The sequence below is a fragment of the Ctenopharyngodon idella genome, chromosome 18 (assembly GCF_019924925.1).
Source record: "Ctenopharyngodon idella isolate HZGC_01 chromosome 18, HZGC01, whole genome shotgun sequence".
Classification (NCBI taxonomy): Eukaryota; Metazoa; Chordata; class Actinopteri; order Cypriniformes; family Xenocyprididae; genus Ctenopharyngodon; species Ctenopharyngodon idella.
The window spans coordinates 20,510,029-20,530,133 of record NC_067237.1 but is presented as its reverse complement, the minus strand read 5'-3'; the positions used below and the strand labels follow the sequence as shown (position 1 = coordinate 20,530,133).

Here is a 20,105-nt window from a genome sequence, read left to right as displayed (position 1 = left end):
AGTAATCCTGCACTGCTACCTCACTACAATCACACTGCCATGCCTGGAGGAGTGTGATGGTTTCAGATTTTTTTTTTTTCCTGAGAAGAGAGAGAGAAGTTGGAGAGAGTGAGAAAGAGAGAGCGAGGGGAGAGCGAGGGAAAAAAAAAGTATTGTCTATATCACAAAACATTGAGTGAGATCAGCGGACTTGTCAAGAGGCCTTGGCTTGAATATGAATGATGAGAGAAGAGCAGGGTGGTCTGGGTGGCTTGGGCGGAGGCGGGCGAGAGAATAAGCCCAACTGTCCCTGCCAGCCTCACAGCAGGCAAATCAAACACAGTTGAGACACCTCCGCTCAAACTCTCTGATGACAAAATAAGAGAGGAATGCAGCCGAATTTCACACAGGCGGAGGGAAAGCCGGCGTTCACAGCTATCCATATCATCCTCGGCGGTGATAATGGCATTGAGGAAAGTGAGCGTTCGATATTTTATAAAAAGGAAAAAGTTTTATGGTTTTTGTCTGAAACAGTCAAGTAGCTAATAAAATGTTGGGTCAGCTACAAGTGAGACGTGACGTTTTTTCGCCTGCTCTAAATGAAGACATTAAGACACCCCGTGCACCCCCTACTCGCACAACCTCCCCGGCCTTTCCCAATCCCCACAGACTTGTTCAATTCACTAGAGTGTCTGCATAGTTCCCTCATTCAACTGGATACAATGATCCGCAAGATGAATAAAGTTATCTCTGGGGTGAATGGGATGTTGCTGAAGGGAGGAGACAGGGAGGACCCAGCGGGGGCCTGAAAGAAGCCCCGTTTGAGGGGCAGATCTGAGGGGTCGGGACCCAGCTGCCTGGCCGGGTGAAAAGGACACCAGCGGGCTGGACAGGCCCAAGGAAACAACAGAACAAATCCCCTTCCAATAAAGACATCCCACGCCGGACTAACCCGGGTCCCACCGCAAAAAGTTGCCGATCACTCACATTTCACACATTGAAACTTTGCTCTTTAGGTTGAGTGCTATATACGTTTAAGTCGCAGTCAGCTACTTTTTCCCTCCACTTTTCGAAGGGGGGAGGGGGGTGGGGGGAGGTATTGTAGCCAGACTAGTCCTAGTTAATTTGATGAAAACAACAGGGCTACAAAGGTAGGAGCTGTTTTGAATTCTCCATTTTTTGGCATTTGGATAACTTTGGCTGACTATCACCGTTCTGGAAATGTCTAATGTGTTTTGTACTCAGCTCAATGTTTTTGTCAGGTTTGTAAAAAATTATTTTCATGATTTGTTAGCACAACATTGTCAGATCAACTTAGATAATCAATGTGGTTTAGATAACATAATATTTTGAGTTTCTGTTGATTAAATCAATTGCAACCAGGCAACTTACTTTTTTAAGTTAAACCAACAATTTTTTTTTACAGTGTAAAATTTTCCTTTGTTATTGGGGCTGTTTTTGTGTAACAGTTGTCTTCAAGCTGTTTATGTATGTTTGAAAGAAAAAATTCCTGGACCTACACTATATGTCTCCCATTGGTTAAAAAGCGCATCAATTGAAGGGGTCACATCTTTTCTGGGGTTACACTATTTCCTTGATGGCACCGAATAGCTCTAAGTTGGAATTTGCAGGGGGTAAGTAGGATGATAATCAGGCCATATTATAAGGAATTGATGGTTCATTTTCCCTGTCAGCAGTAGCACTGCCTCGCCCAAAGATGTGCCGACCTGTGCAGATGGGGTTCAAAGCCAATTTCCATGTTAAAAACTCCACACGCTCCAAAAATCCCCTCTGAGTGAGGGCTTGCTGATAGGAGCATGTGACCGCGCTATCTGTTCTAACGTGCATCTGTGTCAGCCACTACTCAGAAACCCGCCACCCCGATGTCTGTGAGTTTGCATGATAAGACGTGGTAATAGTACAGATATTTTATGCATACGTCGCAACAGAGTAAATTAGCAGGTAATATTTTTTTGCGTTTGCGTTGGACTGTCAGATCACAAAGACTGGCTTTGTGTGCGTCGCTTGAGTAATAGACTAGGGCTGTCTCAGCTATTGCTTCAAGATTTTTTCTTATTACATCTCATTTATTTCTTTTCTGTTTTAACTGCCCACATCAAATGTGAGCCAGGAGTCCTCTCGCAGTGATCCGGCTGCCAGAAAATCAGCTTTTTCTCATTCATCATCTCCAACATTAAAACCCAATTGCCTTCAGGCTGCTATATATTTCTTTTTTGTATGCGTGCAGTTTAGATGCAGAATAAAACCTGAGGAAAGAGAATAAAGGCTCTGTGTAGACAGCACAAATTGTTTGATGAGTTATGAGATGAACTGCAGAAAGAAATGATAGTGCCAAGTAGCATTGCCTGTATCCCGAGGACAGGACAATCTTGCTTTTTATCCTCGTGTCTGCCAGATCATTTGTTTTCATGTGATTGAGGGAGGGTATTTTAAAGCTAAGCTCTGTATGTAATTATCCGGAACCCAGATTCCACTAATTTCCACATTGTGTTAGGACTCGTATCTTAATTGCAATCACACATTCCTGTACGTAAAAAAAAAAAAAAGGAACCAGACATTTTTTTTTTTTTAACAGACTTTGTCAAGATTATTAATATCAGAGAGAGTGGCATAATGGTGTCAGTGCAAAGGAAAAGTGGGGCTCCTGTCTGAGCTTTACGGGAGATATTCCGGGAAGATAACATTATCCCAAAACAGACAAAAGTTTGTCAGTGTACACCGCAATGCTTTGCCATTCTCACCAGACACACTGCAGGTAATGAGATAGCGGTGTGATGACTTATTAAATAGAGCAAACCTGCTGCTTGGCTTTTTCTCATTACCTTTTCACTCTTTTTTGTCCCCTTCTCATCATCAACCCTTGGAGCCAATGAGACTTTGACAAAGCTCCCACCATGCAATTCTCTTTCCTTGCCTGCTTTCATCAGGCGATTTGGTGGCGAAATATGAAGCCGATTTTATCTCGCTTTATAAATTCACAAAAGGCCCCTGGAGTGCCCCCGTGGAAGACATACCGCATCCCAACCATGTGCCATCACTATCGCTGATCCCCTGCAATTGATAACGCCACCTCTCCTATTTAATGATTTGACAGGCATCAGACGCCAGTCCAGCAGCCACGCTGGGTTTTTTTTAATATACTTTTCTTCATGTCATTGCCTGTTTACACAGAGTGGGTCAGAAGAAAGAAGGTATCTGCTCTATCTCCCTCTCTGAATGTGAGATTTATATTAAAACTGGGCTTCTGTGCATTTACTCTGATGCCAGTGTGATGCTATTCTTAGATGATATTTTCCCCAAAATTCTAGGAAAAGCCCTTTTTTACTTTACTCATCTCTGCTAAACACCTTTAAAAGTCAATAAACTTACACTTTAAAAAATCATTTCCTGATTTATCACAACATTTTTTCTTCTGTCAAATCAACTTAAATAATTAATGTGGTTCAGCTAACATAATATTTTGAGTTTCTGTTGATTAAACCAATCGCTCAAATTTTTAATTTCAATGAACTCAAAATTTTAAGGCAACCAGGTAACTTACTTTAAGTTAAACCAACAATTTTTTTTTTACAGTACTGCTGCTTGCAAATAATGATAATAATAAACAAACAAATAAACACATTTTTGGATTAAAAAGAAAATGCATTTCAATTTTGATTAACTAAAAAAAGAGAGTATAGTAAAATGTTGAAATTAGTATGTCTAAAATGTGTGTTTATGTCTATGAAATCAGATTATTTTACTTTCTAGTGCAAATACAAAACCCCTTATTATTTCAAATATAATCTGTACTGTACTATATCTACCACCATTTATTATATGAAAATAACATCTCCATGTTTAAATCTATCTGATAATTCAAAGAATATTAGTGAGGTCAAGCTGGAAGATAATAAAGTGAAAGATGATTTTTAATTAATAATAATATAAAGTGGAATGTTATATAAAGATGACTGTAAACCAAAATCTGATGTGAATTGTATCAGTGATGTATATTGTACTGATAACTGGTAATGTAAGGTTATATATATATAAATTTTATTTTTATGTTTTGATATTTTTTATATCATTCTTGGGGGTCTATTACAAAATTAATAAAACAGAGTTTTAATATAATTATGCAGCATGTTTTAAAATGCATTTTTTTTCTTTTTACTTTAATGTATATTGAAATCTCACATTAAAGTTCAACTTTCTGACTTTTCACTTTAATTATTCAAAATTCCTATCCAAGATTAATCAGTCCAAATATCTATCATCCGTACAATGCAATATCATGAATATTTACAAAATAATATACGTGTGGGCTGTATCATTTCTTTTCATTATAATGACATATCAGGTGGATAGGTTTTTCCAGTCTTCTCTGTCTTACATTATTTGATCTACTTTTTTCCCCTTTAAACTTCTTTCCCAATAATAGATTTAAATGTCCTTTTGATGTCAAAATCTCAGAATTTGAAAAGCTGTCATGACAACTAAGCAGGTGGCACAATAATCTAAAATAAACCATGACAACCTGTTATCACAGTAAGAGTTGGCTCTGACAACAATCATCTCTGTTTATCAATAATGTAAAGGCTTACAAAATTGATATGCAGCAACAATTTTGAATTCATTTCATTTTGGGCACTTAGGTAATGAGAATTTTTAACATCAGAACAACAAAGTCTCCAGGATACTGATAAATCATTCATCACCTAATAAGTGATGTATTATTTATTGGTATTCAATTTTTCATGTTTTGGCTCATTGATCGTAAAGAAAGTAAGAACTGTGCTCAGCTTTATTTTTAGAAAATTCAGGTGAGACAGAAATTATTTCTTTTTTGACAGTGTGACTAATACTCCAATATTTTTTATTTCCCTTTAAAACATAATAGATTATTAGTATTATTATCATTATTATTATGATAAAAACAGGGGTTTTAGGAAGAGGTGGATTATTGAGTTGTAGCAGTGAACACATGGCTGTGCAAATTAACTTTTCCCCCCTGTGCTTTCTAGTAAAAGCCAGGCAGCCTCCCCCCGGGGAAGGAAGTCAGCAAGCTCCTTTGCAACACAATCTCTGGTTCACAGGGTTCCAGTTTGATCAGCCTTCCATGTAAGCACACTACTCTTGATACTCATTAGGTTTCCTTCATTAAAAAGTTTGATGTTTTTTCACAATTCCATGTCTTTTATCAACACGTTATACACTGTGAAAACGGTTAACTCTTTCACTGCTCAAAAAAGCCCTTTGAGCCTATATATCTAACATCAGGAGAGAAAAAAAAAAAGCAATAATCATTGTCATTATCACAAATCTGCTCTTGGTCTGTTGGTCCTAAATAACTAATTTAGCTGCAAAACAGCTTCATCTATTTTGCCTATTCATTATTCTTCCCTATCATATATCTAAATACAGATCTTCAGTTTATAACTGACAGCTTATTACCTCTGAACACATGCTGATAAATTTAATTCCAATGAGTTAGCTTCAATTTTCCTATCCTATTACCACCTAATATTGCACCATGAGGGAGAACACTGAGCTGATAGAAAATCGGTGGAAGAAAAAGGCAACAAGGAGAGGAAAAAATAACAACATGTTTTGATGTCTATTATTAAATTTATGTGTTCTTTAGCTTGGCAATCAAATTATTATTATTATTCACTATTTCAATTCATTTATAATAATTATTTTAATCAATTAAATACATTTTTTAAAAAAAAATGTTATTCTATTCTGTTCAATCTGATGTTAGATAAGATAAGCTGAAATTGTCATTCTAATTTAGATATCATAATTAGAAGCATATAAGAGTGTATATATATATATATATATACATACACACTGTAAAAAAAGAATTGTTGGTTTAACTTAAAAAAGTAAGTAAGTTACCTGGTTTCCTTAAAATTTTGAGTTCATTGAAATTACAAATTTGAGTTCATACAATGAAGGCGATTGGTTTAATCAACAGAAACTCAAAATATCATGTTATCTGAACCACATTAATTATAAGTTGATTTGACAAAAGAAAAAATGTTGTGATAACAAATCATGAAAATAATTTTTCACAGTGTGTATATGTATTTCGCTTATAATACTTGCTAATACCTTCTTACAATAAAAAAAAAAAAAAAATGTCCGGCTTTATTGTTTCCTACATAAGCAGCCTTTCGTGACACTTTGTTGTAGAGAAATGCCCTCATGAGGAGCCACCCTCTCTGCTTTGTGACAAAGGACAAGAGACTTCTTCAAAGAAGTAGAAATGCAACTGAAACGCATGCCATCAGAAGAGAAAATATTATTGTGCTTAATGTTTTAAACATAATGGCACACAATGCACTACAAAACTAATAAGCCTCCTTCAGCATATACCCCCCACGAAAGCTGCATTTAGAGCGCTGTTGGGTCTCTTATTTGCCAAAAATAAATAAAGGAGCTGCATACTCTTCTTCTTTTTTGCTTTGATGTTGCCCTGAATAGCACTCAATTAACAATGTGGCTAATGAGCCCATTAAGGATGAAAGACTTCTCAACAGGTATGAGAGGAGGATGCTGTTCTTGGAGTCTCGGGGCTCAGTGCTCAGTGCAGCAGGAGTTGCACACTGCTCCTTTACAGAGGCTCTAGAAGCAAAGCCCTTGTGCTAATATCAAACAGAGAGAGGAATTACAGGCGTCTTTTCTCAGCACACTTCAACGGCAGAGTAAAATAATCGCATATCCGGGCAAATATAAGTTGAAGCCGCGGGATTTATACATTTATTTTGCGTGCGTCATGATATGTCTAAAATAATTGGATGTTGTTTTAAATTAGAAATATTTACGAATAGTTTAACCCGATAAATAATGATTTACGCAGTTAAGCTATACGAATGTCTGCGTTTGAATATTAAGATACGATTTGTTTATTAAAATAGCGGGGAAACATTGTGCTAAAACTGTCTGCTGCATGTGTGAAATGACACTTTATTAGCTCACTGCAGACTGCGTTTGTTTTCTTGCTGTGATAATATCATGTTCATTTGATTTTCTCCAAATAAACATAGCCTGCTTGCTTGTATTTTTACGACCTTTAAATTTGTGTCTCAATGTGTGAACGTAACCTATTCATTCAGCCCACGTGAACTTAAAGACATAAATAGCCAACGGATGTTAGTTAGCCTATCTCTTGCGCGCAGCTGAGTGATTCTTTAAATAGAGGCACGTCTGGCTGCCTGAAATTTTAAAAAATAAAAATCAAACAAATCAAATAGATTTCATCACATTTACTAAAATAAACATGGTTGTCATGACGTTGATCAACCACCCGCTGGATTTTGGTATAATCTAATGTGTGATGATGGTAATATATATAATAACGTTTGATGGAATTTATTTATTTATTTATTTTATTTTACATTTGGAAGAAAGTCGTTCTGCTGCCCCTGCACAGGGGAATCAAATATCATTATACTATTATTTATTTTATTTAATAAAAAAAAACAAAGAGTGAAGTGATGATAATGATACTATATTGTGCACATCGATGCTTTGTAATAATAATAATAATAATAATATACACATCAATTCCAATTTAATTTCAATTTATATTTATTTTAAGAAAAAAATTAAATGTGCAAAACATAATTTTACTGGTTTAAACATATTTTATAAGTTTATTATATAGGGGTAAATTCTGGGAGGGGGGAAAATAGTGAAATTTTATGCAATTATACATTATGAAAAGGAAAAAAAAAGTAATTAAAGAGACAATAAAAATAGTGATGATCCAAAACAATCCCAAAAATCACACAACCTTTCTTACAAAGCTCAATTACCCGTCACAACACACCACTGCCACTCTGTTTTGTTATTTCCTTTGATATCAGTAATAATTTTTACATTATAAAAGTGACATCACATAAGTTAGCATGGCATTTAATGTTTATTACCTACAACTGCGTCAGAGCTCTCTAAAATAAATGGAATATTTCGCGTTTGGAGGAAAAATTATTAAATAAAATTGTACAAAATCCGCGTTTTGGACAGCATTTCATTGGCGTTGAAAGTATTTACCTTTCCTGTCTTCAGATTTTGCGTCCATGATGAACCTGATTTAAAATAATTCGTTGCGTTTTAAAGTTTCAATTCTCAAAAGCGATTTTTGATGAGAGATCAATGGTTGTTTCTTATACGTTGCTTACCGCCGTTGTCCATGTTACTGCATCTAAAGTAGCTTCTTCAGATTTAAAAAAAGATATGGTACTCCTCTCCATCCATCAATCATGTTACAACCTAAATATTTATATTAAAAAAAGAAGAAAAAAAAATGATATAACGTGCAATCAAATCAAATTATAAAGATATTAGCCGACTAATTGCATTTTTATTAGCTTGTGAATAAGATGGTGCTGTGCCAAACATTGTGTGGTGACAAATGGACTGATGCAAAGGATGGGGCCAGTGTCTGACCGAATGGGGGGCCCAGTAAACTGATTATGAAAATGTGCAGGGCAGCACTCTGTTTTAAACTCCCAACCTCAGCACTTCAGCTTGAACACATCTCTCTCTGAATGATTTTCCACTATGGTGCATCTGCAGGCGTTCTCCTGGATGCTTTCCAGCTTTTGTTGTGCTGATGTGCTCTATTTCTCTATTATTAGCTGCATTTATTGTATTTAACTAAATGTTTTGAGTTCTGCTTGAATACTTATGGTCTGCAACATATTGAATTGTTGCTTTTTTGTGTTTAGTGGGTGTTGTGTTTATCAAATCATGGCACAGTTTACATTTCAAGTATTGTTTACAGATGGATTGTTTAAACTTGTTGGTGTGCCATATTTTGCATTGTTCTGTTTAGTCCATGAACTAGATTTTGTTTTTATTAAGGAATCTTTTGCAAAAACAGAATTTACTATATTAAGCCTACATGCTTTGAATGCAATGCTATGCATTACACAGGCATTCACCACCAGCATGCAATTTTCAGATTCAGCCTGCCACTTACTGTACATTATCATGTTCCCTGCTTTCTGAATAGACTGAATGGAAAAGGTACGAGAGAAAACCAAATAGCACCATTTTGCTTTCAAAATAAATACACCCATCTGGAGGAGTAGCAAGGCAAATTATATGGAATTCACTGACATTGAGAAGCTAATAAATAAATAAACTGCTCCGATGTGGAATAAAGTTATTGAGATGTTAAACCAGCACGTCCGAGGAAGTTTCCGAATGTTATCTGTCGCTTCAGCTCGATGATGGCTCGAGGTGTTTGGAGTGTGAATCTGCTTAAAGCCGCCAATGCAGACATACATGGCATATGCTAAATACAGATAAGAGTGTTATTTAATAGATCTGGAGAAAAGACCCGTCCACATGGCTCAATGAATGTGCTTTGAATGTGCTTGATAAGTTGGCTTAAGCTGAATGAAGTATCCAGTGCAACACTGAGTTGCTGTTTGAGCTTGTGACAAACTTGCTGTTTAGTTAAGCCTGCATCCAGGGGAGGGATTAGAGAAAAGCCGTCAGGATCAGCCTCTGTCTCCAAAAAAATTCTCATCACAAGTAATTGCATACTCCCAAACAGGGCCAAATCAGCTACTTAAAGAACGGAAATAATAATGAACGTCTTCAGTATGTGGGTCAAGCATACTATGGTTGAATTTTTATAAAACAGTATGGCTTGTGTGAGTGAAATACACTATAAAAATAAATGTGTTGGCTCAACAACAACAACAAAAAATAACGCAACAGTTTGCATCAATGTTTTTGAGTTATGCCAACTTTGAGTGAATTTACATTCAACCAACAAGCTACATTGAGTTAGAGGAACTTAATAGTTTGTAGCACTCAAAAAGTTGTAGCCCTGGAACCAATTAATCTGATCTATTTTAGTTCAAAACAACAGCTAGCACATGCTAACATAACTTATTTAACATGTATATTTAATGAACAAGTAAGATATTGTCACTGGGATTTGCGCAGTCATTGCTTATAGAGTCAATAGTGTTTACCTTCAGCACAATGGTAACCACAAAAACTTCAACATTAAAGAAACTCAATGTCAAACATAACAGCATTAAAAACTAACAGGTCTTTCCCTTCACCAAATAATAATAATAATAATAATAATAATAATAATAATTAACACTTAATTTCAACAGTTATTTTCCTTATGCAGTCCTATGCAAAGCATGCTGGGAACTAGAAATCCAATGCCCAATTTCTGAAGTTATTAAGACAATTTCATTAAGTTACTACAACTTAATTAAAAAAAAAGCAGAAATTTGAGTTTAAATAACAGACGATATTAAATTGTAATGATCAACATTATTATGTCAACAGAACTCTACAAAATAATGTTTGCAACTTAAAAGGTTTAATTAAAACAATACATTTGAATTTTTAACTTGCAACCATTCATTTATTTTAGTTGTGGTAATAGGTCTTTACTTCCAGCTTTCTTACTTTGCATTTTCAATTGCATATTCATATAAACCACATCAGAACTTATAAATGATCCTTTCTCTTCATGAAACATGCAATAGGCTGAATGTCACATATAATTAGTCTTATTTTTTCCCCTCTAGTTTGCTCACTGACATTCTCTCTAACAGTTGAGTTCAAAATTGAATTTCAGAACTGAAAGTGTTTGGGGCAAATGAAACATATACAAGAGTGTTTTCTCTTTGAGGTCTTTAACAGCTATGGAGTATAGAGGTGATGAGAAGGGCAGCTAAGCCTCTTTTAAGCTTCTCAAACCTCTTAGAGGTCTGAAGCTTCTGAGGCTTGAGCAGCTATAATAGGAAAAAGTCCTCCAATGACGTAAAATGGCTGCTTGTTTAATTGTTGAATTTCATTCATTTGTACTTTATGTTCATTTCAAATTTTGAAACATCTGATGACCTAGAAATGGTCAAACAATAAAAATTAAATTCATAGTTTTCACTGACATATAAAATAAAAAAGATAGATCATTGCAAACTATTGATTTAATTTTTATATTACTTTGTGCCCCTTAGGGACTTTAAAAAAGTTTTCTTCTAAAGCATGACAACTTCGCTACCAGAACTTTCCATTAATCAGGCCAAATTGGCTCTAAGGTATACACGTTTTTGGGAGTGTAGAGCCATATCTCTGAAGCAGTGCTGCACAGTTTCTGGCATATGAGCTGTCTTGTCAAATCAGCCTGTCTCAGCTTAGCTTCTTTAAAGTCACACTATTTCAAATGGAGCCATATAAAAAAAGGAAAGAGTAGTCTGATTTGCAGGAAGCCTCGGGCGATGGTTTTGAGGAGAGCATGATAAGCAGGGGGTGGGCGCACATACTGATCCATTTCTAAAAGATGACTCTGTGAGCGGTTCTGGTAGAGCTGTTATTTCATGTTTTTTCCCCCTTTTTTTTTTTTTTTTTGGATACAGGCACCCTGTTCTCTTTGAAGTCACTGTCACTCATGGGAAGGCGGTGAAGGTGATGCACTAGGGCAACATGGCTTCTTGCATAATTCTTCATTCTTCCTTACCAGAGGGGCTGTGCAGGCTGACTGGAGCATATGTCACAGCGGAAAGCAGCAACATCTGGTAACAGACAATGAGATATCGGAGGTTTGAACCTGATTAAAGGCTTCAGAAATATTTGTCGTCCAGCCTTTTAGTTCCAGCAGCTATATCATGTCTTTTCCTCTCTATTTGCCTGTGTTCACACCATGTTTTGGAGAGAGACTTTTTCCATGCAATATTCACATGGTAACATAAGCTACTAAAATGGAAAATTATAAAAATTCCTCAATAGTTACCCTAGTGGAAAAAATATACTAAAATGTATTTGAAATAAATTTATTTTGTGCTAAGTATACATTTACATATTTATGTGCTAAATAAAAAATACACTACAATTGTACTGTTGGTATACTAAACTGGTATATTTTTTTTATAAACTAATTTTGTTCTAAATGCACTTTAATTGTTCAGAAGTAGTGCTGAGGTCCAACTAAAGATATACTTCAGTATATTCGATTGTGCTAAAGTGGAACTATTGCAAGTATACTTTAGGTACACTTTAAATATCTTGCATTTAAAGACTGATATTATACAAAGATCATAGAATCCTTATTAATAACACTTAGGCATAATATTAAGAAATGTGCATTGTGCAATAAAGAAAACTTCTAAATAAAGTTTCATTATAATTTTATATCAGTAAGTCTTAAGTGATATGTCAATATGTTAATGCCCTGTAAAGAATTGTTGGTTTAACTTTAAAAAGTAAGTTACCTGGTTGCCTTGAAAATTTGAGTTCATTGAAATTAAAAATTTGAGTTAATACAATGAAGGCGATTGGTTTAATCAACAGAAACTCAAAATATCATGTTATCTGAACCACATTAATTACTGAAGTTGATTTGACAAAAGAAAACAAATCATGAAAATTATTTTTTTACAGTGTGGATTTGAAGTATACTTAGTATGAAATAAATGTAGATAAATAGATTTTGGTATAGGTTTTTTACTAGGGTAAATATATAAAATAATAAAGCATGCATTTGAAATGAGATATATAAATAGATTCTACGGTCAATCAACAAAATCTCTGTTTAGAAACAAATATTAAGAGATGTGAAATATCTTTATTTACATTCAATAGATATTTCTGGTCAAGTGACTGCTCAGCGGTCTGGGCGATGGCCTTTGACTCCACTGTGCGCGGTTAATGAGCTTCAGTGACTTCTCCTCGGCTCCCCTCATCTCACATGCATAAAGCCTGTTAAAACAGACTGTTAAAGATATTCAGCTCACCACTTCTGTTTCATTAAAAGCCAACAGCAATACGAGATGGTAATCGAAAAACCAGAACCAGCTAGCCTATATCCTCTATAAAAGAATTCCTTAACGTGAGACCCTGATTATATTTCTTATTCTTTTCTTTTATAACACAAGATATGGTAACCAAGTGGCTGAAGCTTATAATGCAATGGCTGATTACTGTGTTTTGCTGTTTTAAATGTTTGTTCAACTTTGAAAGTAGAAAAGTCTTTCTTTGTATAGAACTTTGAAAAGTCTTCCCATCCTTTCCTCGACTAAAATGATCAAATTTGTTCGCCGTCGTTGCTGAGGTAATGTTTGTTTAAACGAGCCAATTATTGACTCCTCATAAAGCCCCAGATATTAAAAGGCAGAGTAGTACAATCCGGACTTATAGTAATTTATTCAGTAATATGGAGATATGCGCGGTGCTTGGGAAATATGTCAAAGGGGCATCTCTTTCACACCCCCACCTTCTAATAAGGCAGTTCGGCTGGCCTCAACTGTAATATATTTTACCAATAAAGCAGCAGCAAAGCCCGGGTGGCCTTTTGACCAGGACCGAGCACTCGGAAAGCAGCAGGCAGTCGCTGCTAACTAGGCCGTCTCCTCTCTCTAATATTAGCTACCTGTCCCCTTGGCTCCGCTCGACACGGAGAAGGGCTTAGCGCTTGATATTTTCATTTGGGCTCTGCCAAGATGCAACACCCCTGCTTTAATCTTGTGTTTGACGTTAAGCTCTGTGTCACTGAAAAAGCCCGACTGAACTTCAACCTTAGGGTGGTGCTGTCATACAAAGATGATGTGGCTGGGGAGTGGCAGCGCCTGGTCCGTCCTTGACCCCAACTATTGGCCAGTCGAAGCCTTTCCCCTGCCCTTTTTCTAACCAGGCCAGCACACTGACAGGTGAGAATTTAGCACTGAGGCCTCCCTTGTTCTGCCTGTTTCCGGCATAGTGCCACAGACAAAGCGTCATCGCGATTTTCACTTGAATAGAAGAGGACAAATCCCCCCAAAAATGACCAGACTTTGACAGCCATTGACCTTTGAACTCTGTCACGCACTTGTCATCCACAGGATTATGGACAGTGATGTCTCTATTTCGATTCAAATGTGCAAGTTTGAATAAGACGTCGCATTTTGCGCGATCGGAGGTCTTTGTTAGAAAGAGTGTCACGTATAAGAAGAACAGAGGCGGAATGGAGACAATGATAGCGAGAGAAAGGCTTCATTATGGTACAGATGTCTCCATTTGACAAGCGGCTGAGAATGTCTATTAAAATATGGAGAGGATAATTGTTTTAAATGAACAAAATTAATATCAGCACTTTCATTGCACATAATGGCACTGTTAAGAGAGGTACAGTGGCTGAATGATATGCACATCTTCACAAACAGTTAAAGCACTCAAAATAAAAAAAAACATACGCACACATTTACACACAAAAGGTGATACTATTACGTTACATAAGCAGAGACAGTCAAAGACTGGCACGGAGTCAGATCTCCCATGCTGAGCGAGACTCCATCACAAAGACAAGACAGGCTTTCCTGCTCTATGATCCCTCTGACAGCCGTTCTCTCTCTCACACACACACAAACACTTTGCCTCTTCTCCCTCATCATTTAGTCGGCAGCCCACCTGACTGATGCCGGAAAACCAATTGTTCGCCATAGCATCAATGTCAGTCTATTACTCCATTCGCATGTAATGACAGCCTGTCCTTTTGGCACAGATTATAGTGCTCTGTCTCAAAGCAGCAAAGTGTGGAGTTTCCCTGACCTGCACGGGGATGAGTGTAAACACCCTCATTTAGCCACCAAAACAGAATACATTTCACTGATTAGGGAGTCATTTTCTGTCAAACTAATCACAGAGCGCTTGGTACCGGCATCAGAAAGAGAGTGCATTATTGATCTACTCAGCTGAAGCACACTGTTACAGAATGTGTGTGTGGGGCTCTTTATCTGAGACAGGAGACGATTTTGTGCACGCAAGCAAACATCACAACAAATGCGGCTTATATAAAGTCTATTTACCACACCAGACGTAAATATGCATTTTTTTTTCCTCTCCAGGCCTCAGCACACTTAAAAGATAAAGAGGGAGAGAAAAAAAAATGGTTTCGCTGTGCGGAGACGACATAATGCATCATTATAAAGCATACGAGCGCAGGCAGCGAGCGGCATTCGGGAGTCATTACCGAGCCCTGGGTCTGCTCCATTTGCCATGCCGCATATGTGAAGCCTTTGTGGAGGTACTACATAAAAGTAATCTACCATTTCAGGCATGACTTCCACTGCACTGAAGACAAACCTGTGGGCTTTTCCGTCATTATCAGGGTGACAGGTCCACCTGAAAGAAAGCTTTTTCCTCTCTTTCATTTGCGCCCTATAGATATTGATTGCAATGGGAGCAAATTTCTCCCCTGTCATTATCATGCTGACCAATATCAAAAGACTAAAATGGCGCATTTAAGAGTCTCCTGCATAGCAACCGCAGATAAAGCGCATTGTCCTGACCCTCATTATACGCAGCCAAACGGCAAGCTGCAAGCGTCTTTGATCAGCCATTTGAGCCTGACTGAAAACTGCATGTTCACCACCACAAAGTATCTCTCTGAACTGACTAATTGAATAGAGTTGGCCGATTCTATTATGCCGTAATAAAGAAGTCAGCATATTTCCACAGGTTGACCCTAATCATTGGAATGTGTGGTGGATTTAATTACCTCCACTGAAGTAACCAAAAATATGGCGGAGATCAAGTGAATTATGCCCCCTTTCTGATATTGTTCTGTATACTTAAAGCTTATATAAGAAGGTGACATGAGACTTCAGTCAAAACAAAAGCCAGAAGCTACTAATGAGACTTGTTAGTGATGCTAATTTATGTAAATGTTATTAATTACAGACACCTATCTTTCATCTGTGCCATTTGGCGGAGAAGTAATTAAAAACAACAATGAGAATCCCAGCAGTGGAAAAGCAAACATGATCAAAGGATTGCACAAGGAAAAGAGAAAGACCCTGTTCCTGAACTACGCATTGCCATGGGCAACTAAGGCCTCATTAGAGTCAGAGACATTTGGTTGATCACCAGTTAACCTGATTTGCTTTTTTTTCCTTTTCATTTTCACAGAGGCCTCGCACCTCACCGCCATCTCCTCTCCCTCTGATTGACAGGGCTTGCTGGCAATCTGCGTCTCTGTTTCGCCACAAGGTTATAAAGGCCTCCATATGATCAGTTACAGTATTATGTCACCAAACAACTTCAAAATCGCCCCATGTTGGGCGGAAAGCCACGGCCGTCTTTGTAGCCCTGCAGAAGGGCCCTTTGATAGGAACAAGGGCAGGAATTGTGGCATGTATCATGTGAGCTGAGGTAGAGCACTGGAAACAGATACGGAGAGATCAATAGTCCTCTCTGCTGTGCCAGCCCTCAGGATATTGACCCAGTCTCCATGGAGGACCTTCCATTTTAAAGAGTTCACTGAAGATAAGAGCTACTAAGAGGAGGAGCCCTTTAGTACTTTCGCTAGCTTGGTTATGACCATGATTTCCTCAAGACCTCCAAGGTATTATTGCCACCTACAATTTAAAAAAAAAAAGAGAGAGAGAGAGATTACTATGCTCATTTACATGGCAGAACATACATACACATTGTATATATATATATATATATATATATATATATATATATATATATATATATATGCAGTCAAACCAAAATGTATTCAGACACCTTGAATATTTCATTCATTAATACAGTTTATTCACTATAGTTTAAAAAAATGGTAATAAAATATGACAAGATCTCAGAGTTAAACTGTGTGTGAGAATAATCTTAATTATGTCAGATAACATTTAAGCAAAACATGGTCAGGTCACAGTGTCTGAATAATTTTTGGTCCCAAATTTTATCAATTTCACTGGTAATCCACTGTATGAAGAATTTTTGGGTATAATATGTCACAGTTTACTTTATTTTGCTGTCCTCACTTACACAAATGAACTATAGTGTCCTGCACCCACTAGTAAAAATATACCAAAAATATCAAAAATGTCTGAATAACTTTTGATTTTTGGTTTGACCATATAAATATATATATACATATATATATATTATATATATAAAATTTTCTTTTTCACAATACATCTTACTATTGGTTCAGTATGCCATATTTCACACTTGTTTTGTACTTCTGCAAAGTGAGTTTTTTTTTTTTTTCCTTTTGTTTCACATAATTATACTGTAAATTGCTGTTAATCACTGTTCTACTTCAATAATGAAGAGCAGGAGCAGGCATGGGAGGAGAAACTTTGGAATACAATACAGAAAATGAAACATGAAATGAATGGGATCCACCTTTCTGGCCCTTTCTCTCACTCTGTAATTTGTGGCATTTAATGGAGGAAATCATTGTGATTTTGTGCAATAATATGAGATGGAAAGTGGAAAGAATTATAGAACCAAGATCTGTTTTTCTCGTGAAATAAAACAAGACTACAAATATTCAAATAATTACACCATATTGTCTTTTTTTTTTTCCCCTACTTCCAATCACAACTTTCTTGTTATTCCACAGAAATGGGAACAATCTGAGCAGAGATTTATTGCTTAAATATATCAATGAAATGCATTTTCAACAGAAAGTGAAGCACAAGAGAGAAAAGGAAAGAATTTGATGGTGTTTTCCTCGCATACCTTTTATCAGAAACAACTAATTCGCAACTATTATTTATGATGGTAATGAAAACAATTTAACAGTTGGGTCAATGGTGATAATTATTCTAACAGAGTACCTATTTTCTGCACTTATTTTCGGATGTGTAAAAAAAAATAGTAGCAATGAAAATAAAACTCCCAAACAAATCATTAAGGTGAAGAAATAGAATTTGACTCCATTCCCAAAAGCTTGGCATTTCAAAATTAAACCATTTAAGGAATTTGTTAAAACTTATTGTCTCATAACTGATAATTCTGGACTCAAAACACTTGACACCTATGAAATGCATCTACTTAAATTCAGCCCATTTCAATCTAATTTAAATTTCATTTCTGCAGTAGGTTGTTAAAAAAAAAAAAAAAGAAAAAAGAAAAGAAAAGATATTAGTAATAACATTTTTAATTGATGCACTTGAATGTACATCTTACAAGATTTCACAAATAGGCTTTGCATCATTACTAAAATGCATTCCTAAAGTTTTATATTGTCATTTGTAGCATGCATGCATACTGAATGTGTAAAACCTAATTAGAAAAAGGAATAATTATAATGAATAAACAGTCCAGTCCAATGAGAACGCGAGGGGTGAAGGTTGTGTTTAAAATGGGAAATTAGCTACTCATCACAATATTATTCTGCCCACAATGAAAGCAAGTCTTAGGGGTGGGTCGATAAAGGTTTGACAGCATTTTCCAATTCATTTTCCTCAGCTCTCGAAGCCAGGCTCAAATCTAATCATTGATCGCACTGTTAATCCATAACCAAGCTCAATCCATCCCCATGGAATGGATCATAAAATAAAACCGATAATAGGCAAAGGAACTCTTGACTTTCCAAATAACTGGGGAAGAGTTAAGCACAGAATAGGCTTTGGTTCATTTAATTTACACTTACGTACCTCACTAAAAGCACTCAGGATTGACACTGCCTTGATTTACCATGCTGCACTGTTGGGTAGAACAGTAAGTGTTTTGTTTGTGGAGACTGATTTATTCCTAGAAAACGTTAGCACAATTGTGGCAAATACTCCATTTTCTGCAATTTACACAATTTTATAATGCAAAAAGTGAACAAAAAGCCTCTAAATCCACATGAGTCCACATTGTTTTTACTCTCCTCTGTTTTTCTTTTCCAGCTGAGTGACCTCCTCTGTTGGTACAATCTAGATCTGACCCAAGACCATGAGAGTTCAGCTTTTGTCTACTGCCCAATGACCAGAAACAACCTTCCCGAACGCTGGAAATGTCAGACTATACAGGTCCTCTCTTATTGTGAATGATGGCATGGCATCATCTTAAATCAGTGCTATTAGTTCCAGAAGAAAACAAATTGTTGTCAAAATGTTGTTATTCACTCTCTTTCTTCTGTGGTTTAATGATAAGTGATTAAAAGCTTGCTTTCTGCTCTTCTAACATAATGAAAAAAAGATTAAAAATGCTTTTTAAGAAAAGTCATGATAAAATATTGTTTTGTTTTTTTTGTTTGTTTGTTTTAAAAATGGCTGTTGTTCTATGAAAGTGTAATGATTAAAAAATGGCTTGAAAATGTACAAAACCTCAGTTTTCACCCTTCTGTTATAATAGGAACTTAATAAAAAATTGATTCAAGGACACACATTTTATCACAAAAAGAAATGGGGGGCCTTTGTCTATAGACATTTTTTTTCTTCCAACAAGAAACATGTTTCAGCAGCCCCTGACAAACGTATGATTGATCCTTGAAAATGACCCAATCCAAACACAGAAGCTGATAATGGTTTGAAAAGATGGCTCTATTATGGGATAGTATTTCATGTTGTGGAGAAATTGCTCCTAATGAGCCTTGTTCTAAAGGCCTGCAGGCCTGCCATCCCTCCCCTTACTCTCCAGACCTCCAGGGGTTAGTGTCTGTGCGTCAGGCCCCCATTGTTGCCTGCCGACGGATAATGTCCTTATTAATTGTACCTCTTTGTAAGGTGTCAGCTGCAGCCTTCGATTGAGACGGATGGGTCCTCTGGAGTCTGCTCTCTGGCCCTCTACTGCTAGACTATCTTTAGACAGCACACAGGTGCACCATTTCTCATCCCGCAGCTCGGCACTTGCCCAAGGCGCTCACTGTAATATGACCAAAATTTTATGAAAGAAGAGAAAAACACTAGAAAGAGAAATACTGAAGGTTTAAAAAAAGAATTTGTGTGTGGTTGCATGTGTGAAGGTTAATACGGATAAGCTGGATAAATTGCTTCACTAAACAACAAACGCAGGGTAATGAACAATGCAAAATGTGAAGGCAAAATTAACCAAAATCTATTAAACATCAATTAGATGTCATGTGGCATGTCTGCAGAAAATGAAGACAGAAAAGGTTTGCGACCTTAAAGTTAGTAACTGAAATGTATTAAATTAGTTCTGACAGTACTGTATAGTGTTGTAGCTTTTTTCAGTCTTTTATTAGTGACACTGTGTAGTGAAATGCTGACAGAGAGGAGGTAGAGAGTGGGAGGTAGAAACACCTTTTACATCTGTCAAAGTGTGCAATGCATCTGATGTTTTAGGTGAAACGCAACCAAACATCTCAATCTGTCAAAATTAACCTTGTTACCATTTTTTTTTTTTATTCAAAAAAA

General features: G+C 36.4%; 1 long non-coding RNA gene across 2 annotated transcripts; it reads left to right on the top strand.

Annotated features, from left to right (window-relative positions):
* Nucleotides 1-976: 976 nt before the first annotated feature.
* Nucleotides 977-19,025, top strand: LOC127500276 (uncharacterized). 2 transcript variants are annotated; one of them, XR_007926295.1, is made up of 4 exons: nt 977-1,241; nt 11,391-11,549; nt 15,913-16,348; nt 18,636-19,025. It is a non-coding gene; the product is annotated as an uncharacterized LOC127500276 (long non-coding RNA). The 2 variants fall into 2 exon arrangements; XR_007926294.1 differs by lacking the exon at nt 977-1,241 and having other exon boundaries at nt 9,501-11,549.
* Nucleotides 19,026-20,105: the final 1,080 nt, after the last annotated feature.